The sequence below is a fragment of the Hemicordylus capensis genome, chromosome 3, assembly GCF_027244095.1.
Source record: "Hemicordylus capensis ecotype Gifberg chromosome 3, rHemCap1.1.pri, whole genome shotgun sequence".
Classification (NCBI taxonomy): domain Eukaryota; kingdom Metazoa; phylum Chordata; class Lepidosauria; order Squamata; family Cordylidae; genus Hemicordylus; species Hemicordylus capensis.
The window spans coordinates 321246826-321266132 of record NC_069659.1 but is presented as its reverse complement, the minus strand read 5'-3'; positions in this window follow the sequence as shown (position 1 = coordinate 321266132).

Here is a 19307-nt window from a genome sequence, read left to right as displayed (position 1 = left end):
TTGCATGGGGGAGGACTGTGGTTAAATAGAACATATGGAGTTAATGTTATTTTATTTATTTAGTCTGGTCATTGGGCCATCTAGCTCAGTATTGGCTATGCTGACTGACAGCAGCTCACCAGGGTTTCAGATAGATCTTTCCGAGCCCTGCCTGGAGATGTCAGGGTTTGAACTTGAGACCTTCTGCATGCAAAGCAGATCCTCTTCCACTACGCTAGGGTCCTTCCCTTTATGTCAAGGTTATACAAATAGGAGGAGGAGCTTGAGTTCTCTGACAGGATTGATAGAGTGGGATGGAATGCTCAGAGGGGAGAGTGAAAGAGTGGCAGTTAGAAGGTTAGTGAAAGTGAGAGGCACAGAAGAGTTTATATGGAGCAGTTATCGAGGCTGTTCTCGCGACCACGCAGAAGCGGGCTAAGGGAAGCCAGCCCAGTTCTGCACGGTCATGTGCTGCAACGGGAGCTGTGCAGCTCCCAGCAGCAAACCTTCAAAAATACCACTCCTCTTAAACCAGGTTCATGGAGCGAAAGCTCCGTTGGCCTGATTTTTCCAACCGTAAAGCTGTGCCACGTCTCTGTGCTGTGGTGACTCATGAGGAGACCCCAGCCCGGGAGGCTCCCACAAGCCTCTCGGCCTTAGGGGTCTCCCCAGAATGTCCCATGCACTCGTGCAGGGCATCCTGGGACTTCCGGGGGCCGGACGGGCCCCAATCCCCACCTCCCCTACCAGCTCCGTGACGGTAGGGGACGGCTCCGTGACGGAGCTGGTAACCGTGTGGGTGGCCAATCCAGCTACCCAGGGATGGTTCCCTGCTCTTTTTCGGGGAGAGAGCATCCGCTCTCCCCACAGACCCTGGTAAGGCTTTGCGAGAGCCTCGGTAAGAAACTGATTATTTGCAAAGACTGGGAAGTTTTTGAGAGAAGAAAGAGGATTTCTCTGAAAAAGTACACTGTAAGTTAAGAAACATTCAGAACGAGTCAGATAAGATAGGGAAAGTAGTATGAGTTTAAAAGTTAGATCTGGATGGTTCTCCCCTCCTCCTCCCCCCCCCACACCCTCTCTTTTTATATTTCATAAGGAGCCTGATCTTCTTAATTGCTTGTTAGCTTTTAGTAAAGTAAGATGAACCATTTGTGTTGTTAACAAAATAGTAACACCTGGTTATTTGTTTTAAAATGGTGAAGTGCTTCTAAAGCTGCTGCACCTAAAACTACAACACGACCAAATAGGCTATCTTGTAGCAAGGGCAGAAAGCTACAAGGAGATAACTCAATAAAAAATTAAAGCCAATGTGAGACTGTATGTAAACTTTGTTGGATTTTTTTGCTGAGGAATCTAGATGGCAGTAAGAACTTAATTTCATGAGGTCTGTGGTCCTTAAAGGAAAATTCTCAGTTAATGGGAATAGAGGATCCTCTGATTGCCACACTTGTCTTCTCCATAAATTGAAAGGTACCACATTCACACTGTCACTCCATATATAACACTGTAAAAGAGCATTCTCTTATTTGGACTGACAGACTTTTAAATACCATGTTTTGAGAACTTACAAGTAAACAGGATGCCTTAGACTATGGACAGGTTCACATGCAATATGGAACCTTTTTGCAAAGTCAGTAACTGACTTGTCTGTGACTGTCTGAACCTGTGCCAAGGCAGAAACCTGAGCCTCAAACCAAGATGTATGACCAAGATTTGAAATTTGCTTGCCAAACCAAGTTCTGCTTCCAGTGAGACACATGTTATGTCTGAAACCATGCTCTTCATGAACCACTGGTTCATTCCAGGTAAGCCCACCCCCTTTGCCATTGGGACCAATGGTTGGGAGGTGATGCAGAGTAGGTTGGGATAGCATCCAGGGCCTCACTGGGATGCACAACTAGGGGCGTACCTCTAGATTAGCTAAGCTACTTCCAACAAACTGAGATATAGGCTGCATTCGCATATAACACAGAACCAGAGTTGCAAGGACCAGAGGTTTCCCTACCATTACTTCCGAATGCATGTAACTCTGGTCCCATTCCTAAAGCGACCCAAGCTTGTGCTCCATAAACTCCAGTTTGAACTCTTGGTTTGCAGTGAGTTTTGCTGCTCATAACAAGGTTTTGAATTCTGGAGTGTTATATTGGAATGCAGCACTGGAACTGCATTCGCTCCAACAAGAGTTGGAGAAAGCTCCTTCCTCTGGCCGTGTTTGGCTGAAGCAAGAAGGAAGCCCACACAGCCAGTTCCCCCTCCTCTCTACAGTCTCCCTGACTGCCTGCTGTCCATTTCATCCAAATGCGGACAAGAGAATAGGGGTGGGGTGAGAAGCAGAACCATGGCTACATTGGGCCCATGGTTCTTCATTACGTTAGAATGCAGCCATCCAATTGTCTGCAGTGCCAGCTTCAGGTTCCCTCCATATCTTGGGCTGGGGAAACCTCAGGTCCCACATTATGTGTGAACCCAGCATGTGTATATTTAAAACTTCCGCATCTGTAAGAACACGACGAATACTTACGAAAACAATGAGGCTATTCACACGGTCTGCAATAATCGGGCTAAGGGAGCCTAGCCCGATATTTGCATACTGTGTGAACCACCGGGCTCGGCTGCGAGCCGGTGGTTCCTGAGCGGGTAACCTGCTCAAATAACCCTCCCCTTAAACCGGGTTTGCAGAGCGAGCACTCCGCAACCCCCCCCTTTTTTTTTGCTCGTGAGTTGCCGTGGTGCAGCTCTGCGCCGCAGCTACTCATGAGTAGACCCCTGGCCAGGAGGCTCAAAAGCAGCCTCCCAGCTCGGGGGTCTCTCCAGCATGCCCTGCACGCTCATGCAGGGCATGCTGGAGCTTCCGGGGGCCGCGCGGCCTCTGAACTCCCCAGCACCCGCTGGCTCCATCACGGAGCCGGCAGTCACATGGGCAGCCTCTCCGGCAGGGCTTCCCAATCGTTTGTGGGGAGAACGGGCTTAGCTCTCTTAGCCCGCTCTCTTAGCCCACTCTCCCCGCTAACCCGGACAAAGCGGGTCTCACTGATTGTGAGACCCGCCGCGATGAATATTTATATACCGCTTCTCAACAAAAGTCCCCAAAGTGGTTTACATAGATATAAATAAATAATTATAACGGCTCCCTGTCACCAAAGGCCTCACAATCTAATCTAATCTTTAAAAAGAAATGTAAAACAGGCATCAGCAACAGCCACTGAAGGGATGCTGTGCTGGGGAAGGATAGGGCTATTTGTTCTCCGCCTGCTAAATAAAGAAAATCACCACTTTTAAAGGTACCTTTTTTGTTCAGTTAAGAAGCGAAAATTCCCTAACAATGTATATACTCCCCCCCCTCCCTCAGTCAGTGAGACCTAAGGATTTTTATATGTGAATGACAACTTACTGGGGCCTCCTCTTTGGTGATAGAGGCTTGCAGGTGGAAGTCAGGTCCTGGGCTCGGCAGTTGTTTTGCAGGATCCTGGTTATTTAACAGGCCATTCAGAGACTGGCACACTTAGTCTTGGGGGCTTAGGTGCTGACAACCAGCAGGCTGGGCAACTGCTTCTTGATGTTGTGCTTTCCCTTTTGTCTGATGAAGACTAAAGTGACTCCTGACTATATTTAATGATGCCTCTGAGCCTGGTGCAGAGCAAGACACAAATGAGGCAGAATTATCCAGCCCATCCTGTACTTGGGTTGCAACTGAAGTTGGGCATGCCACCCTGCTCCTGTTTGAAGCCTATTTGACTACTGTTGATGTTGGTTGAAGTTAATTGGTATTATGGCCATTTGAATTCCAATTATCTGTGTCTGCTTTTTTCTAGGTTTCTCTGAAATACTTTCCTACTTTGAAAATGAATACAAAACAGTTAAGATGTGAAAATAGCTACTAACACTATTTGCAGTTGGAAAATAATCGCTTAAAATATATTTGCTGTTACAACACTTTTGTGAATAATTCAAACAAATGCTCTCTGAATGTATAATAGTAAGCAGGAGGCAAACAGCTGTTGAAAATGCTATCAGTCTAGCTGTTCTGTGGGCTGTTTAGATGAATTATGGGCTGCAGCTGTCATATTTAGTCTAGAAGGCATTTTTGCAGTACTCCTAGCAGGGTAATAAGGAGATGAAGAAATGCAAAACAGAACCAGAATGAGGAGAATTAAAGTATATTTCATTACTTCATACTGCTCAAAGCTGGTCTTGCCACACAACATATCTATATTTTGAACACATGGATAAATAATATGAAGATTTGTGTATTGAATTCAAAGAGATCAGTGGCTGAGATCCTGACTAAATTACGCAGTGGAGTCCTATTGCAATTAAATAGTCTTTAGAGTAGTACTATTGAGTGACTAGTCTGGATGTCAGCCAGTAAAACTTACGATAGGGTTGAATTAAAACCAAATCTGTTTGTCCTGTAGACACAGCTATTTAAGCTCTATATTAAAACTGGTAACAATATTTTAGGGCAGTGATCCAGAATAGTACAGGTGCATTCCCTCATGTTGAGTGTGTCTTGCCACTGTAGCGAAAATTATGCCATACTTTTTATAATATTTCTAAATTTTGGAATTGCTCTCCTGGGTGGCATTCGCTCCTCTGCTTCTACCACAGTTTTAAAAAAACAAAGACGTGGCTCTTCACCCAGGCTTTTAAATGAGATTAGTTTTTACATCTGCTGCTCTGTTTTGTGTATTATTGTTTTATATAGGCTTTTATATTTTTTAAATGGAGATTATGTTTATAGTCACATTAATAGCTTTACTTCCTGTATTTTAAGTGTGTATTGTTTCAGGGATCCACCAAAGGGCGGCGGGGGAGCAATGAGAAAGGTTGTTTAATAGGGATGCGCAAAACGTTTCAGGTACAGAATGATCGGTACCTGAAACTGCCCGTTTCGGGTGATTCACTGCCGAAACAAATCACCCCCTTGCCCTCCCGAAATGTTTTGGAGCCGAAATGAATCACCCCCATTTCGGCTCCGAATAATTTGTAGTTTCGGCCCTCCATTTTGTGGCTGATAAAGTGCTGCTTCTTCCTCCTCCATTTTGAGTTCTGACGTCTATTTGAATTTCCCGCCTTTTTGCCTCCCATTGACTTCAAAGCAAAAAGGTCCGATCTGGCGTCTACTTGAATTTCAGGTCCCAGGACCAAAAGAGTGGGGTGGGGTAGTAGTGACTAATGGGTGGAGGCCACCACCCAAATTGCAGAGGGATTGGGCAAAGGGCTGATTTTTGGTGAACTGTTGAAGTTTACGCGTCTTTACGATTTTTCCCCATAAGGTAAAGGCCACCCCTTTCCCCCCGATGTGAAGTGGTACACCTCCATTATACCTTATGGGGAAAAACCTTAAAGACGTCTAACCTTCAACAATTCACCAAAAATCAGCCCTTTGCCCAATCCCTCTGCAACTTGGGTGGTAGCCTCCACCCATTAGGCACTACCACCCCACCACATTCTTTTGGCCCTGGGACCCGTTTTCTTGATCTGAATCGATTCACATTCAGATTAATTCGGATCCGAATCGAATCTGGGGTGATTCAGATGGGTCAGATTTGGACCCAAAAATGAATTGGGTATCCAAATCAAAACACCAAAAATCCGAATTGCATATTATTAATTATTATTATTTTACATTTATATCCCACTCTTCCTCCAAGGAGCCCAGAGCAGTGTACTACATACTTGAGTTTCTCTTTCACAACAACCCTGTGAAGTCGGTTAGGCTGAGAGAGAAGTGACTGGCCCAGAGTCACCCAGCTAGTTTCATAGCTGAATGGGGATTTGAACTTGGGTCTCCCCAGTCCTAGTCCAGTACTCTAACCACTACACCACGCTGGCACTTGCATACCCCTATTGTTTAATGAACAACATAATACACATCTTCCAACCAATAGCAGTTTCACTCCAACTGACCTTAAATGTCTCCTTCTCCCAATGTGCATATGGAATCCTCACTGCACAACCACCATGGTGCTATTGCTGCCTCTACTATATTTCGTACAAAGCCTCTAGTTTAACTTTAAACCTTACCACAAACATATATACAAACAAATATAATCAAATTGATATCCTAGAATAAGACAAGCCCCCATTTCACCATAGGCAGAAGTGGCAGTGAGTCTGCAGAAGCAGCCAATCCACCACCTCCATTCTACCTCTTGATCACTGCAGCTCTTTAACGAAGCACTCATGATTGTTGATTTTGTTAATGATAACATGTTTAAAATAATGAATAAATCAAACCCAAGAAACCTCTTGAAAAATGAATTGACAAGGAAAATCCTTCCTTGAGTTAAGGATTTTTATTATAAGAACACTATCTAGAAGCTTGCAATGCACGTATATTAGAAGTGAAGCAGCTATAGGCCATGTTCATGCTTTATCTTTCCCCGAATATGAGCCTATGCCTCAGAAACTGGGGCGTTGCCACAACATGGTGTGGTACAGCCTATTATAGAGCTTTAATGACCATTAGGCATTACTGGCTTGCTTCCAAATGCATGTACAATAATTAAAACGGTGTAATTATATCCTAGTTTCACGAAGTCCTTTGAAACCCTACTGGTTTTTCCCCACTGGCACCATGTATAGCTGCACTGAATGTTCCAGGTTTGGCAACTCTAATGAGAGGAAAGCATATACCTGTGTCATAGAGAAGACAACCTGGTAACTATTTACTTCCTCGACTCTGAAACACATGGAGCGCAAGGGAGGATGGGAAGAGTGAAGGCAAGATAGCACCTATCTCCCCTGCAGACGATCCAGCACGGTCCTGGGCCATGCAGCTCATATGCCCACATGACCGGCGCTTTTGCAAGCCACACAGCATTCTGGAGACCAGGAAAATGTGTCCCGGCCTCCAGATATCTGACAATGCACCACACAATGAGCATGGTGCATTGAGGGAACCCTCTAGGCACCTGGCTCTGTGTCTGCTTGGGCCCTACCCAGGATTGTTCAGCCCTACCTGAGTAGGACTGCTTACCCCTGCTAACTTGGCAAAGAGGCACCTTTTAATGTGGTGATTCTCTTTATTTAGCAGGGGGAGAGTAACTGGCCCTATCCACCCCCAACACAGTACTTCCAGTGACTGTTGCTGTCTATCTTATGTTCCTTTTTAGATTGTGAGCCCTTTGGGGACAGGGATCCATCTTATTTATTTGGTATTTCTCCGTGTAAACCACCCTGAGCCATTTTTGGAAGGGCAGTATAGAAATCGAATGAATGAATGAATTATTGAATGAAACACTGAGATAGAGGCTGATACCAGTGCTGCCCTCCTGGGTAGCCCAGGAATTTTACCCGACCGTTTAGCTGAGTAGAATGGCACAAGTATGCTCCTTTACCCAGGTACAGAGTCATGTGAATGTTCGGACTTCACGCAGCCTGAGCAGACAGAGAGTCAGGCCTCTAGATCGCCTGACTCATGGTGGGATCCCTCAGTGCACTGTATTTGTCGCATGGTGCATTGTGGGATATCTGGAGGCCAGTACGCATCTTCCTGGCCTCTAGAAAGCTGTCCAGCTTCCAAAAGCACCAGTCGTGTGGGTGCACAAACTGTACAGCTCAGGACCACGTCAGATTGTCTGGGGGGAGGGTAGGTGCTATCCTGCCTTCCTCTCTCCCACCTTCCCCGGCGCTCTCAGAGGATGTGTGAACAACCTCTATGTGTGGCAGTTTTAATTTTGCAATGTGCCAATGAGCCTGGCTTCTCCACTGTCTCAAGTGAGTCACTAAAACAGAGTTCTACCTGTACCTCAACCCTAAATCTTTCCACATAATATTTATCACTGGTGTCGATATGACATTTCTGCAGTGTGTTATGCCCTGTTCTCTGATATTCTGCCCTCAGCATAATTTTCTGGTGAGTAAAGCTTGAGATTCAGGTAGATCATAGATATGGTGTATTGAGATCATTTTAAACCCGAATTTATTTTGTTTGCCTTGCACAACTTGATAATTTAAAAAAAATAAATCTTATCTTAGTTAATTGCTTGCCAGCATGATCCTAGTTATATTTTTGTACTTATGATTGCAGTTGAGTTCCATTAGCATTGTGAATCAGAGCATCTACAGGCACTGTATATTAAATTAGATATGTTTGTGATAGAAAGCAGATATATTTGTGATGGAAAGTTTTGGCATCTCTTGTGAGATAATTTGGAGCAGGGGGAGCTGTTAAAAAACGTTCATGTTGAATGTTTGCTGATAAACATCTCAAAGAAACATTAAAATCAATACACTTATCTTTGGTAATACTGAAGCTTCTCAATGCAGCACAAATGTTAAAGTAGTTGTGTACACCGAACATGTAGGGGTGTGTGCACAGCCTGATTTTTTTCTGTTCAGTCTAAATTTGGACCAAATTTGGACCAAACAGCAGGTCTGCAAATTGCTTTGGTAGAACCAACTGGACGGTCTGGTCCATCCGACCAAACCAGCTGGACAAGTTCGGCAGTTCAAAGGGCTATGCTTGTAAAGGGGGATCCAGTGAGGAATCCTGGCTTCAATAGGCTTCTAAAGGCTGGCTGGCGGGGGCTGCAAGAGGGCACTTTAAAAAATAGATGTAAGGTGCTTAGTGGTCCAGCAGCCGCCGCCGCCACTCGTCAAAGTCCCTTTGGTGCAGACTCAGTACGTGGCATTTCCGCCAGCAGCTTGTCCACGCGGCGGCAGCACCCTTCTGGAACTGACCTGGCCTCCGCACATGGGGCTGCTGGACCAGTAAGCACCTTAGCAATAGCAATAGCACATTTATATACCTCTCTATAGCTGGAAGCTCTCTAAGCGGTTTACAATGATTTAGCATATTGCCCCCCAACATTCTGGGTACTCATTTTACCGACCTCGGAAGGATGGAAGGCTGAGTCAACCTTGAGCCCCTGGTCAGGATTGAACTTTTAACCTTCTGGTTACAGGGCAGCAGTTTTACCACTGCGCCACCAGGGGCTCTTACATCTACTTTTAAAGATGCCCTCTCACTACTACCAGTCTTGCTGCCCTTGAGGAGCCTTTTCAACTCAGGATTCCCCTTTACAAGCATAACCCCAAGAACCACTGAACCAGGCCCCCAGGAACTGGGCCGAATTTGGTTCAGTCTTGGACTGGACCACCTTTTCTGAAGGCCAATCCAGTTCGCAATTGAACCATTGAACCGGTTCACAGTTGAACCATTTGTGCACACCCGTACAAATGTGTGTATAAAAAAGATCATTATACTACTACTACTACTTATATATGGCTCTTCAATAAAATTCTCAAAGCAGTTCACATAGAAAAATAAATAATACATAAATTAGATACGATAATTTGCATTATTCTACCAGTCTGAAGTTTTCTATGAATGCTCCATAGGATATTTGCTTGCACTATCCCCAGTGCATTAGTATATTCTTAACCTTTGCACACAATATTATTTACATGACAAATAACATGTGAGTTATTGAGCTTCTGAGGAAGTGAGTTATGACCTACAAAAGCTGATATATTAAAATAATATTCTTAAAGGTGCGGTCATATGTAATTGACTAATGTGGCATACATTTACTTTTACTTGAGTTTTTGTTGTGGGCACAGTATCATTTGCACTAGGTTTTCGCCAGCAACTTCACACAATACAGCTTTAAAAGAGAACACAGATGGTCCTGACAGATAACATGAAACATATGGCAACAGAAATCTACACCTTTGATGTGTAAGAGTTCCAAAGTCCAAAGATAATTGCTTCTGGAACAGTCTTGTCTTTCACTGTTTTTCATCTACCTGTTTCCTTTGTACAGCTGGTATCACAGCTAGCTTAGATTATTCTTATGTTGGTGGTTGTAGATAGAGCTGCCACCATTTGACCTGGCAAAATAGGAACCATCCAACCTTTCAATAACTAGCAATCAAGGCGACAAGAGCAGCATATGTTGCTGGTTTTTGCAGTAATGACATCCAGAATGAGAAAATAGGTAACTAATGCCCAATGGTTATTATAGTCCTATTATCCCTTCCCATACAAATATTTCAGATTTCAAAATTGGTTCAGGAAACAAAATAACACCATTATCTATATATTTAATTCTCTTAGCCGGCATGCGTGTCCTGGATTTGGCGATTCTCGTGATGCGTTGTGAGAGTTCCGCCACCGAAGAGCGAGAGTTGCAGGCAAGAAAAAATGGCAGCCGGCAGTATCGGCAGGCCACAAAATAGCCTGAGGAGGCGGGCTCAGCTGGCCGCCGGGAGGTGGCGGGACGGCCTGGCCAAGTCAGGCCATCCTGGGAAAGGACAAGGCAGCGGCACAGCCTGGCCTGGCCTGGCCACCAGGAGTGGGAGCGGGAGGCAGCAGCGGCAGGACGGCTGGAGGAGGCACCGGCAAGAGGGGTGAGTGGGAAACAGGCGACAGCGCGAAGCCCCGGGCTCCCGTTGGTGGCCAGGGTGGGAAGGAAATGGGCGGTTGGACTTTGCCGCCCGGGAAGAGGTTCCCTGTTTGCCACCCGCTGAGGTAAGATGCACAGTGCGGGGGGGGAGGAGGAGAGGGACGGAAGGGGAGAGAGGACAAGAGAAAGGGGAGCAGGAGGGAGGGGCAGGGGGAGGGAGGGCAAGAGAGTGTGGGGTGGGAGGGGAGAAGGAGGGGCAGGAGGGAGAAGGGGGAGGGGAGGGCAGGGGGAGGGGAGGGCAGGGGCAAGATTGGGGAGCAGGAGTGAGGGGGCAGGGGAGGGAGGGGCAGGGGGAAGGGTAAGAGTGTGGGGCAGGAGGGGGAGGGGCAAGAGAAAGTGGAGGGAAGGGAGGGCAATAAAGTGTGGGGCAGAGAGAGTGGGGCAGAAGGGAGGGCAAGAGAGAGTGGGGCAGGAGGGAACAGCCGGCCCCAAAAAGCACACAGATGCTCTGTGCGGGTAGGCTAGTACATTATATTCCAACTAAATATTATTAGTTGCATTTTTGAAAGCACAATTTCTATTAGGCCTGTGCAAAGTTGGATCAGTAAAATTGGAAATGGTCCTGTTTTACCCAGGTCGCGGGAGGTTGGAAGGACTCCAATTCCAACTGTGGACAGCCAGTTTCAGGTCAGACTTCTCTAACTGTTTGGGGAAAATAGGATCATTTTGGAGCTCCAAATCATAGCAGGAATCTGCTCTCCTCCCCCACCCCACCCCGCCGCCACCCTGTTCATGGCGGGGTGGAAAGGCTCCTCCTGGTATCTTTCTGTCAGTCTGTCCATGCTTTTATTTTATTTTTTCATATTTTTGAAGTAGGTTTTGAATTGTACTCACAATTTAAACTAAAAGTGGAAGATTCTCTGATATTACATCACTTCCCGTGAGATTATCTCTGTTTTCTTCCACTTTCTCTGTGAGAACAATTTCTTGATTACTTTTCAAAAATTAACTTAACCGAGAAAGGTGGTTGGATTCACTTCTAATTAAATATACAGAGTCCAACCATCCTTACCTTCCTGTGTCCAAGCTTTGAAAGCTTCCAGGGTAGCCTCCCCTCTCCCACTATTTTTTTCCTTCCTTCTATACTTCTATGGGTTTGGTGTTTTAAAAACACAGCAAAATGATATCGCAGAAAGCTTGCTTTTAAATATCAAGTTACATTATAACCCCTGCTAATTTGGCAAAGAGGCATCTTTTAATGTGGTGATTCTCTTTATTTAGCATGGGGAGAGTAACTGGCCCTATCCTCCCCCAACACAGTACCTCCAGTGACTGTTGCTGGTGTCTGTCTGGTGTTTCTTTTTAGATTGTGAGCCCTTAGGGGACAGGGTTCCATCTTATTTATGTATTATTTCTCTGTGTAAATCACCCTGAGCCATTTTTTGGAAGGGCGGTATAGAAATCAAATAAATAAATAAATAAATCTCTATAGGTTCAATCCAGAGGTGTGCACAAAGTGTCAGTAATTTATTCCATTGCCAGGCAATGGAAGTGCAAATGCACCCATAACCACACTGTGCATACCTGTGGTTGGAACCACATACAGAAGAGCCCACCCCACCCCCCACCATGTCAGACTTCCCCTGCTGCGCCGCTCACAGGTGCTTGAGTCTCCCTATCGTGGAAGCACCTGCCATCACGCTCACAGCCTCTTCAGTTGAAAACTGTAATCATGAGCTGCATGGTGGGGAGTGAGAGGGAATGATTGACAAACGGGGTGGCGGGGGTGGGACTTCCAAACCCTTTTTACAATACCTGTTTTACAGTAACATCTGAAGAGGGCTACGGTGTCCTCCATTCATAGAAGGACTGCTTTACACCAGGCACTAGAATATTTCAGGAGAAAGGTGGGATTAAATCCAGAGATGCTGTTTTACTTGTTCAGCAGATTGTAAAATACATTGCATAAGCAAAATCATGAAAACTACAATATATTACAGTGTTGTGTGATAAGGGTGTGCATGAAACCAACTGGCCCAGTTCAGTCCAAACTGGACCCAAACTCGACTGGGCCAGTTCGGTCTGGCTCCCCCTCGAACCCGCCCCCCAGGTTCAGTTTGGGGGGTGGGTTGTGAGGGGTTTTTTGCAAGCCTTCGGTTTGGTTCGGTGGGGTTCGCAGCCATGCAGAGGCCCATTGGGCATGCATGGTGGCCTTCAAAATGGCCACTGCAATGGGGGTGAGGGCCGTAATGGGCCAAAGACCACCTGAACAGGGCAATTTGAGGCCACAGGAGGAGGAGGAATCTCTGGAGACCCCCCGCTGCCTCGGAGAAGCTCCAGAGGGGTGGTGTTGGTCTGATGTCAAGCCAAGCACGGCGGGGGGGTGTTCAGCTCGACATTGAACCGTCAAACCAAACTGGTTTGTACAACTCTACTGTGTGTTGGGGGGGCATGAATCAGCATGCGCAGGGCCTCCTTAACATCAATTATGATTACAGAATTATACTGACTGATGTGTAATACTGTGTAAATAGGGTAAGTGAGAGAGTGTGTTTGTTTTAAAATTGTAAGTACCTTTGGAGCAGAGAATAATTGTCTTATATCTTTTGCTATGTAAACCACTTTTCAACAACAACAAAATTTCAAAGCATAAATGTATATTTCATGCATTTATACCCTGCATATATTTACAAATATTATTTTCTCAAGGCAGCTTACAGGGAAATTTAAATAAAATTATATACAATGATCAAGGCAAAAAGAAAAAGAAAAAATATATGAATCACTGTCTCAGTGATTTATTTGATGTTAACTTTAGTGCCAGAACTTCAATTGTATATTCTGTTCTGGTTTGCTGGGCTGGGTAGCAGAGAAGGCAGCAGCTCCATGAAGGAAGGGAGTCAGGCTACACGGGAGAGATCATTGGTGTCCAGAAGAGAAGGGACGGTGCTAGGGGCTGTGTGCTGCTGAAATTAAAACAAATGCCAAGACGGGACCAGGGAGGGGAGGGGAGGAGAAAGTTCTTTGCAGCCACTCGGGAGTGCAACTATAATTGAGTGGATGGGTTCAAAGAACCCAGGCCCCCAGCTCCTCAGGGGCCCCCAGCTCCACACTTCCATATTTTCCTACATTATCTCCCTCACTCCAAGGGGCCACCGGGGAGAGAGGTGGACATGGACCCCTTTCCCCTAGCTACTCCCCTGCAGCCTCTATTCCATCCCCGGTTATATATCTGTCTCTCTCTTTCTCTACACAATTGCCAGTTTTCTTTCTCTCCCGCTCCTGCTCATGCAGTCTCATGCTCATTTGGCCTCAAAGGAGATTCCAGTTTCCTACCCTCCTGGGCTGTGCCTCGGCATTTTTCACACAGGGCTTTTAGCTCGCATCTCCTCCAGAATGGAGGGTGTGCAGGGGTGTCGCTATAACTGAGCAGATGGGTTCAAAGAACCCGGGGGCCCCAGCTCCTGAGAGTCCCCCAGCTCCACTCCTCCCTATTTTCTTTATTATCTCCCTCACTCCACTGGGGAGAGGGGCAAACACGCCCCCCCCCCAGCTATTCCCCTGAAGGTGTGCATTCACATATTGGCCAGATTTACCCCGAAGTCCCTGCGAGGTATCAGGGAGCACTTCACACACAATTTGGGTTTTTCATTGCACGTTAGAGTGACGCTCCATTCATACCCAGGGTTAAAAAAGCCACTGTCTGTGTCATTGGGGGGGGGGGCAATTTCAAACTCTCTGTAAAGCCTTGCAGTAAACCCACGATAAAGCCTGCTTGTGAAAGACACCCTTGGGACTCTGGAGTGCTGCTGCTGATTGGGATGGGTTGGGACAGGGGACAGTCTACCAGTGGCGGTGACAGGGAGGGAGGAATGAGTGCTGGCCTGCTTGGTGTCCCTGGGCTGGGGGCCTCACTTGCCACTGCCAGCCTCACTCTCATTGCTGCTGCTGTTACAAAGGGTGGCTGGGGGCTGGATGGAAGCAGCAGCAGCAAACAGAGAACAATGTGAGGCAGGGAACATTGTTCCCTGAGATCAGGAGGAGATCAAGTTGCTGCTGGGGCTGTTGGAGATGAAGTTCCAATGCATCGACCTTTTGCACCAACTGTCCTAATGACCACTAGGAGCATTGGGAGTAGAGACAGTGTGTTAGGGTCTCCCTGTCTGTCCCTACTCTATGACCCCTGAACTGACTCTGCAGCACTTCCTGTGCTGAGTCACAATCCTTCCTTTCCTCCTAGAGAGCAGATGGAAACCTCTCTCTCTCTCTCTCCTTACCTATCCACTGTGTAGTCCTTTAGATTAGATATAGGTCTTTCCTATCCAAGTGTATTTAACCAATAAATTTTTAGTGTTTAGTCATACAAGGATCTCCATGTGTTTTCTCTAAATAGCTGCAATATCTGAACCATCCTCTGCTACCTACTCTGTAAATGGAGTGTGCGCTCATTCCTTAGTGCTCTGCTGTTTTACCTATTGTGGGTAAAAATCAACAACCTCTAACAGGGGCTGCAGCCAGCCAGCTGCGCTGCCCTTGGAGAGTCACGCTCATGGAACAGGAAAGTCCTGCCCGATGCAGTGGTGGCTAGAGGGAGACAGAAGCAGCAGCAAATAAAGCCATGAATGATGGGTGATACTATCTTCTGGATAATCCTTGCTGTTAGCAATTTGCAATGTTCAAATCAATTTGATGATTGAACAAGTTGGCAACGGGGGCTGGGATAGGAATAGAGTGTGTGTGAGGGAAGGTTCAGGGAGAGAGGAGAAAGAGATCACGGGGCCTGGGGGAGCAGGGGGCTAGGGGTGGTTGCCCTGGTTGCCCCACCCTGAGGATGGTCCTGTATGTGATATCTTGTGTAAGGACGCTGCGCTGATCCCTACAAGCTCAAATGGCACCCGGAGCAGTTTGCTCTTCCTGCACTACACTTAGGGTAGAGGGGAGTTCATACAAGGGAGGAATTTACAATGGCGTCAGTATGGCAACTGCAAAGTGTCATTCACACAGCCAGTGATATCATTCAGTTTCTTTCTTGACCATTGGCCTGTAATAAGTAGCATATGCATCCTTAACAAGTTGCATTTGTGGGGAGTGTTGCAAATGTTTCTGTGTGATACTCTGGTATTTTTGTGCAGTCATATGGAGAGACCCCTGAGATAAAGCCTGGGATGGAGGCGTGGCTACCTGTCTTGGGGGTAACTTTGGGGAGTTTCAGCTCTGCCTGCCACCCCTCTCAATTCCACTCTTGGGTAGACTTGCTTCCAGTTCCCCACAATCTACATCTGGTTGGAACGGAGAGAGGGGACCCTGGTGCTACCACCGGAGCTCAACAGTGAGCAATGCATCATCCCCAGCTTTGACTCCTCCTCCTCTGCTGCTGCTTTCCCCAGAATTACCAATGTTTCTTAGGACATAAACAAAATTTGCACATGACAGAAAAGGAGGAAAGCGATATCAAGGAGACCAGCAGAGGCAGCAAAAGAGAGAGAAGAGAGGGTGTGTGTGTGTGTGTGTGTGTGTGTGTGTGTGTGTGTGTGTGTGTGTGTGTGTGACAAGCGAAAGAAAGGCACCCACACAAACTCATTCAGATTTCTCAAGGTCATGCCTGCCTGTGCATTGAGAGAAACCTGTCAGCAGCCTCAGTCAGGCTCCTGCCTCTTCTCAGTGCCTCTTTTCCTTTGTGCTTCTCCCTGGGAGGTGGGAACAGTTTACAAGGAAACACTAGGAAATGCAGATTTCAGACTGATCCTCTTTACAAGCCTTGTGGCTCTCCCTTCTACTGTTCCAAGAGAATGATTGAAAAGAGGAGTTTTAGGGTGATTTCTTTGGGGAGGGGGATCATTGAGATTGGAATTGGAAGGTTACTGAGTGCTCCTTCCATTTGTGGATGGCATACGAGGGAGGGAAGGGAACCCTCCTTTTTTATCCTTTAAACAAACAAACAAACATATTGACTTCCTTCCTTCTCTTCATCTTCCCACCTACACCTCCCTCTTAATTCTCCTCTGCCTCTTACTGCAGCTGCCATTATGCTCTCTGGCCCCTGCTGTTTTAGGGCAAGTGGGGGATGCCTTGCTCTTGGAGCGGTGAGTGAGGGGATTAGATGTATCCTCTTTGCTGGCACAAGACGCATAGCATCCCCCACTTGACTCTAAAAAAGTTGGAGGCTGGGAGCATAATGGCAGTCGCAGTGAGAGGAGGAGGAGGAAGAAGAGGTGGCGGCAGGGAGAGAAGGAGGAAGGAGGTAGATAGATAGATAGATAGATAGATAGATAGATAGATAGATAGATAGATAGAGTGGCCATCCAGCATGCATGCTGTTATGAACAGTCCACATATCAGAACCAGAGGTATCAACTCAGAAGTATGTGAAATATAGGCCCGGAATACAGGCCTGTGTCTGATTTCGTTTTATATCAAGAAATGAAATCACACCTAACCTCTGGTGAACTGCCTGCTCTCCCTGCTCTGAAGGGAGGAGGGAATCCAGCATTGTGTTGTTAATGGATATGCAAGGAAACACAATGAAGCCAGGTCTGAATGCTGAATGCTACAATCCATATGCAAAATGCATCTAACTCACTATGTCTATGGAAGAGTCTGCCCGGGGGGGGGGGGGCTGATTCCCTCCCCCCCTTTCCTGTTACAAGAAGTCAGTGTTAAATGCTTGTATTGTTCTCCATGGAAGTTCAATATAGCCAAATGGATACTGAGAAAATACTTGTAGGCTTTAAGTATTCTCTCACTGAAATGTATTGAATGTCTCGCACATGCATGTATACTTTAAAATATTATCTTGTTTTCAATTACAAGAAAAACACTGGATAAAGGTACATATGTAATTGCTGTCCCACACAGAATATCCTGAATCCCCTTACTTATTCTTGACTTCTTAACACCTTCTGGGGCCAGACTGCCAAGATGTAATTTTCAGCATCTTAGATGCAGATTTGCTGTGGGCAATGTCCCCCTCCCTCCCCTCCTGAAGCGCACAGAGTTTACAGATGATGAGATCCAGAGATATCGCTGGACTAGCTGATATCCTGAATAATTAAGATTTTGTTCAGAAGGTAGCAGCGACTTATCACCTTTTGGACATCCAGGAAAAGAAGAGATCTTGAATAGATTCTATTCAAGGATCAAAGAGAAAATCACTATAAGAATGAGGCTTTTTGAGACAGAGAGTTAGCATTCTTGTGCCTACAACAAGATCTGCTCACACGCTTTCCCAGAGTTTGCTGCCCAGCCGCGGGGCTAAGCAGGAACTCTGCCCGTGCTCAGAGGCTGTGACTTCCACTGCGCAGTGAGAAGTCAAGGCTCCCCAGCCATGGAGCTCTCAGCTATGATCTGAAGCAACTGAACAACTCCTGTCTCCGCCAGCGCCTCACCCTTTCAGCTGAAGTGATTCGTCTCTCTCCAGCCTCTGATCCTGGTAATATGCTACAAGCCTTGGAATCCCCTCATCCTTTCCTCTTTTACTGCCCCCTTCTCCATTCCCCCCCTTCTTCCCTTGTACTAATCTCCCCAAAATCATACCAGCCCGCAGCCTTCATCCCCCCCCCTTTTCTTTTCTGCCTGTATCTGAAATGTATTAGAATCTAGGAAGATTTAAATGTACACATATGTAGTTAGGCACACGGTGAATATTGATACTGGCTAGGACATTCTGTTTAATTACTGTTGCTAAAATTGATAGAGGGTTCTGCTTTTTGCCTTGCTAGATTAGATCTTTTATACTCAATAAAGCCCATTGAATCTTTGAGTGGTTTGATCTCCTCCCTTCTTCGCAATCCAGATCACACATGGTCACTGATATAAAAGAACTTGATGACATTATGGTCCTGATCTGTTTTATATACTAGCTAATGAGCATGTTTGGTATATAGATCAGGCCTGGTCTGTAACAATGCCTCCATACACTAGTCCTTGCTTACCTGGGCACAGGTGAATTCACCAACAAGAAGAAAGAGGTGGGGAACTCCCACCTCCTCTACAACCTTATTGGCCAGAAATGGGTGAGAAGGACAGGGGACATGTTGTATGAACAATCCTAGGTCTGGAAAACCATAAGGAACTGTAATCCAACTATAATGTATTTATTTAGCACATCTCTGTACTGCCCATATAAAAATCTTTAGGCTGTTTACAATTTAAAAAACAATAATAATAATAAATCAATTTAAATCAATTTAAAATATAGATTAAAATTATAATAGTTAAAACTTCATTTAAAAAGGGGGGGGGGAGGCTCTGATTTTGTTAGGGAGTACATTCCAAAGTCCCGGGGCAACACTAGAAAAAGCTTAGCTCTGAAACCAGACCTCCCCTGATGATCTTCATAGGCAGTAGCATTCATAAAGAAGAAGGCATTCTCTTAGATACCTGCCAGCTCTTTGTATTTTGCTGGAAACATATTGCCAGCCAGTGTGATTCTTCTAAAATGGGTGTAATATGAGCTCTTCGGGTAACCCTGGAGACCAGCCTGGCTGCCACATTCTGTACCAATGGCAGTATCTGAACTTTGTACAAAGGCAGCCCAATGTAGAGCATTTTGCAGTAGTCAAGCTTGGATGTTACCAGAATATGTATCACTGTTTTAAGGATGTTTATCTCAAGAAATGGATGTAGCTGGAGTATCAGCTGAAGCTGATTAAAAAAAAAACAAACCCTGCCTAACCTGAGATATCAGGGAGAGGTTTGGGTCCAGAAGTACTCCCAGACTATGTAATGTAACTGTTCTTTCAGGGGGAGTGTAATAAAAGATAAACAATATAATAAAAAGCAGAAATGTGCACATCCACAAGTTTACTCCTAGTGATGCTCATTTACACTTATAGAGTCTCGTCCTTTATAGATTCACATCCTAACTCATGCTAACTTAAGCCACTTCCTCCCAAAGGAAAGCTCACAGTCTGGAAAACCTTCTGGGCATTTTCTGGAATACGAGATTTGCAATGGTTAAAGTGTTGCAAA